Below are 9,252 nucleotides of genomic sequence, written 5' to 3'. Positions count from 1 at the left end.
TATGATGCATCATTTTCAGACTGTCAGTGTTTTTTAGGGTAGTAAGGAGAATGCCTTATTCTGTCAGATAACTAACACTAACTCCAAATTCCTGTTTGATCCCATATCACACTTTTTTTTTCTTTTTTCTTTTTCCTAGAAAAGGGACTAAGTTCCTTTCAGAACCTCTCAACAGTTTCCCCAAATCACCAGAATCCATGTACTTGGTCTTCTGCTAGTACATGGAATGGAGGATTGAAATAGGGCCAAACAATTCTTGTTTTTTTCATACCAGGCATTCCTTTCCCTGGCCTCCTCCTAAGATATTTAGCAATTATGCAAGTCTGTATGCAAGTCAATATGCAACATTCTCCCTACCTATGGCAGAGAGCTCCAAATCTCACTGAATGCTGAGCTCCCTACCTTCTCCAGTGACACTGCCACACTTCATCCCTAGCTACTTTCCTGCTGTCTCCTGCCTCCCCTACTTGTCCTCTCCACCAACAGGGATCATGAAACAGTGGGAGTGACAGAAAGGTAAAATCTCAAGAATTACAATTTACTTAATCTTTCAAAATTAAATTCACTCTCTCCTTCTAGACCAATTGTATAGGTGAAACTGTTACACTTCCCCTCCCACCCCTCATTTGATATTAATCAGTAATTTAGAAAAAATAATCAGGTTGCATATTAATCCATGACCAAATCAATGCTAGATCCATTTCCTGGAAGGATAATGTAATGTTTTGTCACAACTTCATTTGTCATCCCAAGGTTTGATAAGTATTCAGCTTGTGCTAACACAAAAAAGGTTTCCCCCAAACAAATCAATTCACTATGAAAACCGATGCCTAAATTACAACTGCTTTTTGGTAGTGGTAGTCTATTCCAGGGATACTTTTCTAGTGGCCTTGGTCAGAAATACGCAAAGGCAAGATACTTGGTGCAGAGCAGGAAGCTCACAAAAGCTTGAAGGCAGTGTCTTGTGGCAAGCTGCATCCCAGTTCCATCTTCTCACTGTGTTAGAAAGTGATCGGTTATGTCTGGGAAAGAAAAAGGCATCTCAGCCACTGGTACCCCTTTCACTCTGAACGTAAAGAAAAACATAATTCAGAAGTTAGAGTCCAGTTTGATCTTGCAGTGGGAAATGTCTGTGGTATGTGCAGGACCTCATTGGGAGTGTCTGCCTCTCATGGGAAGTGGCTCATAGATCTTTCTTCTTAACTCAGGTTGTACTCACACATTCCACTTTTTTATTAGTAGTACTTCACACTCTTTACTGATACCCAGGCTTGCTCAAGCTGAATTACAAGAAATTGCTATTACTGTCACCAGTTACCTTCTTACAGTGAAATCACTTTCAGGAAAATAAAAAAAAAAAAGGAATGTTGCTGTCTTCTGTTCTCCTAGTATGGGCATGTGGATAAATTAAATGATACTTATGTCTTTCTGTAAGGAGATTCAAAATTTTTCTCTAAAAAAAAGATGATCGGAAGGACAGAGAAGGAAAAAGCATGGTAAAATGCCTGATATGAAGTTATTTGACTGAAGATGAATGGTAGAGGAATGTTATAAAATCTCTCCATATCTTAATCAACAGTTTAAATAATAAAACACTTCATTTTATTCTAGGAAGTCTTTTCAACACACACACAAAAAAATGTTGCATGGTATTTTAAATGGCCTGGGGACTATAAACTGTCTCCTCCAGTACACACATTATTGCTACAATAAGTTTATCTTTATCTTTTTTTTTTTTTTTTTCCCCACTTCATTAACGTCCCAAGGGCTCAGTAAATGTTACTGGTATTGAAAACACTGTCAAACAGGTGAAATAAAATAAAAGGGGAAATTAATTTTTAAAATATCAAAATATAGAGTGTTTGCTGAAAAGATATCCTGCCTTGCTTATACATTGAACTATTTTTTAAGTATGTGTTCAGAGAAGTTGTGTAACATATAATATAGTAAATAAAGCACCCACAAAACAGGTGAGTGACATTATAAAGGTCTACTCTTTTAATAACTTACTACAATAAAGAAAGAACATATATAAAGTAATCACTTTATTCTTTGTGTGTCTTTTTAAGAGAAAACAGACATTTGTGATTAGACATTTGTGATTTCATGAGTTGTGTACAAGTCATTCTGGAATGAATGAACCTGATGCGGATCCAGATTTCGGCACTTTTTATTTGAAAGTACCAGCAAATTGAGTTTCCTTGGTCTTTAATTAATTTGTTTATTCAAAACATTGGTTTGAAGCTATTTAACCTGCAAAGCACTTATTTTGATTAAAATGAAACTGCTGTTCCTCACCCAGTTTTCTCATTCAAAACAGCTCATGTGCTTAGTGATATATATCTGGGGAAAAATATTCAGCATTGACGCAAACATAAAAGAGCACTTAAGAACTCAGAATTGTGTCTTAGAAGATCCAAGTCAAACACACCCTTTCAGTTCTTGTTGTGAATTACAGTCCAGGTTTCTACATACGTTCTAAACTACAGTGAGTTTTCCAGTCCTTTGACTAATACAAGATATATGGGACCAACCTCCCAGCACAAAAAGTGTATTAAAAATGTCATACTTAGTAATTAAATTATGGAATAAAAAAATAAAAATAATAATAATTTAAAAAGTATATTCACAGCAAGTGAGAAATTCCTGTTTTCATTTTCAATTCCTGTGTTGTACCTTACATGCTCAGTGAGGAACAGCTTTATAAAGATTTATAATCTCACTTTCAAAGGGGAGAGTGCACCAGGATTGGATATTATCTAAGCTTGGTATAGAGAGTAAAATGTTGCCCTGAAATCTCTCCTCCCCCCTAAAAAGAAGTGTGATAAAGTACTCTGTTCTTCATACTCCTGAAGTTGCTACAGCAAGCAGAAGCTGCTATTACGTAAAGATTAATTTCGATTTTGCCTTGTGGGCTCTTTTAACACAAAAACCAACTACAAATAACAGCAAAGAAATTTCCACACAAACAGATCCTCTGAACTGATCATCATATACTTCAGATCTTTCTTAATTAAGAATTTGACTGCAAACATGTTTAAACTGAACTGTGGAGAAACTACTATGTACTAAGAATATCTGCATGGGAGTTGTATTACTTTGAAAATGTTTCATAGCGTATCAGTTTAACCTTCCTGTATGGGCAAAGACTGAGTCTTTCAGAGAAATGTTGGCAACTACTAAGGTACAGAGGTAAAATTGCTTCTTACATTATTGCCCAATTACAACAAAATGAATTTTAATGATCTGCAGTTGTAAAAACCACTGGAGCATTGAAGGTATCATACAATCATCACCTAATTACTCACCTAACCAGTAAGAGACAGGAAGCAACCATGCACACAGTAACGAGGAAGGCCTTTTACTAATGACATGTAGTTATACCAGATTAAAATTCTGTGCACTGTTCTAGTATTATCCACAATTCAGAGTTATTGTTCTACTCACATTTTAGGATGTTCTGTAAGAAGACAACACAGCATCTTTCACCCTGAATAGCTGTAAATCTCCTGCATGTAATTTCTGTTCTTCTTGGGTATTCTCCTTCGCTGCCAGTCCTGGTACCATTGCTTCTATGGTAAAGTTTTCCAGCTGTAGAGAGCACAAGTAAAGATCCTTGGATTGGATGAATCTTTTCTATAATGTAAATGTGGTTCTATCAAACTAAGGAAAAAAAATATTGTTGGTTAGAGGACAACTTAAACTTAATAGCCCATTCCTGCTCGCAGCACAAGTTAGGGAAGAGGAACTGTAATTTCAGGAGTAACTTGCTGAGTCTGTCTAATGGCTATATCCTCAGGACTGAAGTTAATTCATTTTTTATTAAAAATTCCCAGAAGGGTAACACCAAAGGGGAAGTAATCCTTTCCAGTAAAGACACTACTGTACAGGTAAAGTAATTATTTTCTTATTTTGAGACTTAGTGGCTATTGCTTCTTAGTTCTACCCGAAGAACATCCTGTATTTGCACTGATTGGTATTTGTAGTTCCTGCTGACCATTGTTCTCCTTGCAAAGCTTTAGCAGGTTATTAAGAGTAAGCAAAGCACCATTAGTTGAGAAATTTAATTTTAAAAAGTAATGGAAAGCACCTTACCAAAATTTTGAATCTGTGCTATGAACTTGAGTGAGATAATAAAAAATAGGAAGAAGAAAAATAATGTGTAAAAAATTATTTTACATAAAGCTGCATAAAGAACTAATCATGCCAGATTACCATTGCAGCAGTACAGGATTTGTATATAGTAAACTAGAGGTTCAAATCCATGTGAGATTATTATTTATTCTTACATGTGACTAGACTTCTATAGACTTCTGCTTCCTTTGGAATGGAAATATTTATATTTATCTTGCAACACATTCAGGTTTTGATTCTTAGTAGTGAGTTATTCAGTAATATCTCTGATTCTCAATAACATTATGCAAATTTTTACTAGCTTGTGATCAAGCCATCAGCTTCTAGACAAATTGAATACCTTTAACTTATTGTTCTTCTAAATATTATATCACACACACACATACATACATATATTTCAAATTATTTTACTGGAGGAGAGCAGCTCTTATCCGTCATAATAAGAGAAGCTGTAGCATGACTGCTTCACAGTACAGGTATTATTTGTTTTCTAATACTCCTGTAGACCTTTACAGCAATGAAATATTCAACCTCATTCAAAGCTTACAAAATGTAAAATACTAACATTGGCAGTAAAATAAGGTCTTTATTTAAAAAAAAAAAAAAAAAAAAAAAAAAAAAGAGTACAATGAATGAAGGACGAATGGGCGCAGGAGCTGACAGACACATACACATCCATTTCCTAGAAAAACATATTTAAAGCCATTTCAGAGTATTTCCATGTGAGCAAGCTCTTACAATCTAAGCTACAGCATCAATAACAGTACTGTAACTCTCCTACACTAATGTGGGCACTCGTATTAGAAAAGGACTCATTTTTACTTCTTAAGCTTAATTCACTTTCAAAGAAGGCTAAAGCCAGTGGTCCTGGTTCAGGTTAAGATTTAAAGGTAATATCTTTTGCAGAGTATTTTCTTGCACCCGCCAGTTCTTAGTCAGCCATCTCTACCCATTTCCAAAACAGATTACTAGTCTTCTCTTTCATTTGAAAGTGGTTCAGAAGCCTAGCCTGCAAGCAGACATGTTATATGAATCAATGTGTGACCAAGTCTTAAGATTCATCTTTGTATTTTATGATCAATTAGCAAACAAGAAAAACAAACAGGAAGATCCTGTTTAGAAAAGCCTCACTTTGAAGGATTGACAAAAGCTACCTTGCTACAACCACTGCAACCAAATGACACTTTCTAGGACTGGCAGAACAGAGCAGCACACAGTATTCATAGGGGATTCCTTTGATCCCAAGAGTATCATTTACCTGTGTTACGGGTCATTTAATTATTTGTCTTCTCAGTCAATATCCTTTGATGTAACAAATTCAAGATGTCAGTGCTCTGGTATATGGAGAAGCGATTAATTCCACCAACAGTATCTTCAAGGATGACACTGCAATACAACACAGAAGAAAGAAAAAGTCACAAAACAGAAAAAGGTTAGACATAAATAGTGTATTTTTCTAATTCAGCTAAGAAACAAACTCAGACACTAGTCTGAGTGTGTTATTGAGTATGGGAGGGATAGCTATACAGTGTTCTTTGGCTTATGGCTTACATCTAAACCTTGTACTTACTATGTAAGTACAAATGTAATTTGCAGACGAAAGTTCATGGAACTACATATTTATATATTCTAAAGAAAGGTAATATTAAAAACATCAAAATTCACCTACATTTAAAATGAAAGAATTAAGGATGTATTCTCATTCATTTGCTAATAATCCTCATGAAGTACAGTGATATTGAAGCCATTCAACACCAAATCCACACACACACTCACACACACCTATATTGACACTGTCATTGTCTCTAACCTTACACACTGCACTTTTTGAGGTTGTAAAAGCAGACCAATTATAAAGCAAATATTATAAAGTAAATATTCTGTATAAATACATCATCTAAGATGCAAAACTAGCAATGGAAAATCAGTAAGTTTTAAACTGGTGATAAAACATATCTTTTTTTAAAATGAAATACTTAATTAAGAGAAGTTTCCAAGGAACACCATGTATTCCTCATTTTTGAAGTATCAAAATCAGGAGTGAAAGTCCACTAAAACGTATGTTGTAGTTACTTAAAAGGGTCCATATTACAAGTCTCACCTACTTTTTACGGCACAATTGTGGAGAACATTTAAGGTATGTAAAGTCTTTCATAAGGGCAAAATTAGTTATTAACAAAGTTCTTAAAACATGTCAGTATCAGATTTTGTTAGCTGTTTCAAATAATCCCTTAAGACTATTTTTTGAAACCTCAAGCAATATTAGGATTTGATAGAAACATTAACTTCTGTACCATGATGTTTCCAGTTCTACTTCCAAACCTGTGCTTTAGATTCTGTTACAACATGCCTTCCCATTCCAGGATAACACACACACTACCATGCAACTATGCTAATGAAGAAGAAAAATTCATTCCTGTTGGGTTTTGCTTATCGCTTTCTATAATGTACCTAGACTCCTTGCTACTTTCCAAATTTCTCTGAGGGTCATTCTTGACATGCCCTGAACTAGAAAGAAAAATGTCATCCTGAAATGTTCTCCTGAAAGAGAACCAGGCTGAGAGTACAAAGACTAAGTTCTAACTCAAAAGACTAACTCAAGATGTAGGTTACATCTACAGTAGCAAGTACTGCAGCCCAACAGAATTCTTGTAGAGCAAAACAGTTGGTGTTGAGAACACAACATCCACACAACTGGAGTGTTTCAGGAGTGTTTACAAAGGCTGGCTCTTACCAGTTCCTGTGTGTTGAATGCCCATTGACTTCATCATCTGTATTCAGCTCATAATCAGTCCAAAAAGAATCCACTTTACAATTTCTGATGCTGCCTCATGACATGAAGTAAACCACAAGAAATGGGAATGATTGGAATGTTTGCTTCAGAAGTGCACTCCTGATACAAAACTCAAGTTCAACAGCTGGACACTGTGATTTCATGACCGTATACTTAGTGTTGCTATGCAAATGGTTGAAGTTTAATACGCTTGTATGCTTAATTAAATTTAAGCCAAACTACTTGGCCCAAAAATTTGATGTTCTACTCTGTCTTGCATACTCTGACGCTACAGAATCAAACTCAGATTAGGCCTGGAAGAAGTCACGCTGAAAGACTAAAACTTTACTTGCATATTCCTTTTGGGCAAATATTATGGATTTAGATTTTAAGATTACTCTCTGGTGCAAATTTCCTAATTTTTTCAACTATCCGTTGTCTTCTTCATGAGTTCTCTAATACAAAGTCATTTATTAGATTAAAAGGTATGATCACTTACTTCAACTGGGTGAAATGTTTTTTGTTTTTGTTTTTTATAAAAGCATGCAAAACTGACATTTTTTTTCTGGGTGAAAAGGTTTGTTGGTAAGAAATTGTCTTTATTTCTGTCTGTGTTTGCTCATTTTTATAATAGGATGATGACTTTAGTAAAGGTCATACTGTCATAATATTGCACACAAACAAAAAAAAGTACAGAAAGTTTTTAGCTTTGTGTCAAAGAAATGTCCTTACCATCTTAATAATTTATCTTTCTTTTATGAGATGTACCATTTAGCTATCCGTTACAATGGAAAATATGGAAATAGCATAGACTGTTAACAATTTACGTTTGCATAAAATAATAGCTGAAATTATAATTGATAAAAATGTAGTGCTTCAACCATTGGGTCTACACCTCTGTGCTTTTTCTCAAGCAAAACATTATTTGGAGTGAAATACTATGACTTGAGAACACTACAGAAGAGTAACTCTACTGCATACTGGCTGGTGATAGGGGTCTGAATAACTGCTCATGCAGACAGAACTACGCTGTGGAAGATTTTCATCTTGCCTGTCTCTAGATACCCTGGGAAAATGAGAAAATTAAGGACTTGTAGCACACAGTTCACCTGTGATCTCTGTTCATATCAGCACCAGTCAAGGCTTGATCTACAAGTTGATTTACCATATAGTCACCTAGAATGGTTGCTTTCATATGCACCTCCCTTATCTACCTGCTCTGGTCTGATAGATGGAGGAGGTCACGGCCCAGGGAGGAGATATTTGCATACTTTCCCTCACTCTTTTTCAATTCGTTCTTTTTTTTTTTTTTTTTTTTCAATTTTAAAGGGAAACAGAATGATGTTATTTATAGACCTGTTAAGAAAGATTAGCAGAATGGAATGGCAATAATACAGATACAAATTTTATGATGTTATTGCCTCAGGTCTAAAAATAAAAAAGTTCAATGCTAACAACACAGCATTCTGGTGTCTGATTTCAAGGACTGTGAAGGTAAGGAAAATATATTTACAAAATTATTTTTATATTTACAAAAGGGCTGTGATATGAATAGATGTTTTTGGGTACCCAATAATTTATTTTTTTTTAACTACTATTATTATTTTACTTTATCAATTTATTAAGCCATGTAAGAAATCATAATAAACCACAAAGCAGGAAGGCTACCTCCCTCCTGTCTGCACCCTACAAAGTTTAACCACCACAGCTATAGTACATAGAAAGTATGGATGCAAGCTTTTTAAAGTTTTGAGAATGACAATGAATGGTTTGACATGCAGTAAACCTATTTTGTGACAGAATCTAAGAGAAAACATTATGTCTAATGTAGTATTATCTTTTTATGACATTATATATGAACATAAGATTGATTTTCTCCTCTGCATTTATTCAGCTGGGCCTTTTACTGGGTTCCTGGGTCTTGTAGAAAAGGCTACATGTGAAGAGTAAATACCTAAGGTTTGCGTGCATGTGTTACAAGCAGCATAAAAGCTTTTATCACAAGTTTTGAACTCTCTTTTTTTCAGACACTATTTAACACCCTATTAATCAACAAGAATGGAACTAGCAGTTCAAATACCACATATAAAAAGCAGAATAGCAAAAAAAAACAGAAAGCTTTGTAATGCTCAGATGGCAACAGAATCTCAGGCTTCAGTTTGAAACACCACTGGTATATTCAGCATCAACTGACAGTTTAATTAAGCTTTTAGAAAACAGCCTAAAAGGTAGCACAAAAATGTAGTTCCACAGGGGATAGGACAGTGACTTTAGCAATTAACTTGTTCTGCAGTAGCTGGAAAGAGAAGAAAACAGGAAAGTAGATACTATGAAGTAGGACAAAG

At 34.9% G+C, this 9,252-nt stretch overlaps 1 long non-coding RNA gene across 1 annotated transcript in view; it reads right to left on the bottom strand.

Annotated features, from left to right (window-relative positions):
- LOC106016071 (uncharacterized) overlaps positions 1–9,252 on the bottom strand; it is a 68,300-nt gene that overhangs the window by 34,149 nt on the left and 24,899 nt on the right. The window contains exons 2-3 of the long non-coding RNA XR_003496968.3: positions 5,393–5,520; positions 3,448–3,591 (exon numbers count right to left, since the gene is read on the bottom strand). This is a non-coding gene — a long non-coding RNA (uncharacterized lncRNA). The remainder of the gene's footprint in view (positions 1–3,447; positions 3,592–5,392; positions 5,521–9,252) is intronic.

This window comes from Anas platyrhynchos, chromosome 4 (assembly GCF_047663525.1).
Source record: "Anas platyrhynchos isolate ZD024472 breed Pekin duck chromosome 4, IASCAAS_PekinDuck_T2T, whole genome shotgun sequence".
Lineage (NCBI taxonomy): Eukaryota > Metazoa > Chordata > Aves > Anseriformes > Anatidae > Anas > Anas platyrhynchos.
This window is presented reverse-complemented; position numbering and strand designations above follow the sequence as displayed.